Consider the following 1,782-nt stretch of genomic DNA (forward strand, 5'->3'; position numbering starts at 1 on the left):
TATATGTGTGTGTGTGTATGTGTGTGTGTGTGTGTTTACGTCCCCGTAACTTAACGGTTCGGCAAAAGAGACCGATAGAATAAGTACTAGGCTTACAAAACATAAGTCCTGGGGTCGATTCGTTCTACTAAAGGCGGTGCTCCAGCGTGGACGCAGTGAAATGACTGAAACAAGTAAAAGAATAAAAGAATTTATGTATTAATTGGATCTATTGTTTATAACGCCCTAGACTGCGACAAAAGTCCCTAGAAATCATCTCATACAGAATTGGTTACAAAGACGGCTTCTTCACTAATAGCTAATACATACACATACATAGACACACACATGTTAGAAGTAAATAGACTCCCCATAAAATATCGTTTTCTGTTTATTCTAACTTGTAAAGGTTTATAGCTCTTATTAATTGACATTTGTATGTTTCAGATTTTATATGCGACCGTTTAATTATGCTATGTACAAAAGAAACCTTGGAACTGTCTGAATTTCAAATAGGCCGTATTGTGGGTCATTCTGAAGGTGAATATAGTCAGCGTAAAATCACAGAAAACCTTGGGATCCCACTTTCTACAGTTAATAAAGTGATTGTGTAATTCACCAGAGAGGGGAAAGAGTCCAGATCAACCAGGGCTCTCTGACAGGACCCTTCTCTTTGCTAAGAGAAGTGCGGAGGATAATCCTCGTTGCAAGACCTCTGACATAGCAGAGCAAGTTGATGTCAGTCCTAGAACAGCTGTCAGGTGTCTCCACAAATTTGGTTACTATGGCAGAGCAGGAAGAAGGAAGCCACATCTTTGACCAGCCAATATGAAGTGGAGAAAAGATTGGGCCAGTGAGATGGTGGAGAGGTCATTAGCATTTTGGGACACAGTCATATTCTCTGATGAGCCTAGATTTACTGTATTTCCTAACAGTGGTCGAGTGTGGGTCTGGAGACTCTGTGATCAAGAAATTGATGTGAAAAGATTGCAACCAGCAATGAAACACAGCAGCTAATCTTTGATGGTCTGGGGAACAATTTGGAGCAATGGTTGATCAGAGATGGTGGAGTGTGAGGAAAAGATAAACTCAAATAAATATGTGTCCATATTTCAGAAAGGACTCCTTTCAAACTTCTCCAGTGGTGAAATGATTAAAGAAGACTTTCTATTTATGGAAGATGGGATTCCTTGTCACACGGTTAAAATGACCCAAGATTTGTTGGAAAAGAACGGCATTAGAAAGCTTCCATGGCCAGGCCAGGCCAGTCACCAGATACGAACCCTATAGAACGCCTCTGGAGCATAATGTACAGGACATTTCATAAACAGAACAAGAAAGCATCTTCAAAGCCAGATCTTTTGAGATTATTGCATGAAACGTAGCAAGAAGTTCTGCAAGAGAATATTCATCATCTTATTTCTTTATTGCCCACAAGGGGCTAAACATAGAGGGGACAAACAAGGACAGACAAAGGGATTAAGTCGATTACATCGACCCCAGTACGCAACTGGTACTTAATTTATCGACCCCGAAAGGATGAAAGGCAAAGTCAACCTCGGCGGAATTTGAACTCAGAACGTAACAGCAGAGGAAATACCGCTAAGCATTTCGCCCGGCGTGCTAACGCTTCTGCCAGCTCGCCGCTGATCATCATCTGATCAGTAACATGCCTAATAGGGCCCTTGCATTGAAAAATGCAAAGAGCATGCAAACTAAATATTAAATGTTCACATTATAACAACTAACAAATAATTCGAATGAATAATTTCAGATCTTAATGATCATAATCATGTCTATTTA

This window comes from Octopus bimaculoides, chromosome 5, assembly GCF_001194135.2.
Source record: "Octopus bimaculoides isolate UCB-OBI-ISO-001 chromosome 5, ASM119413v2, whole genome shotgun sequence".
In the NCBI taxonomy this organism is placed as follows: domain Eukaryota; kingdom Metazoa; phylum Mollusca; class Cephalopoda; order Octopoda; family Octopodidae; genus Octopus; species Octopus bimaculoides.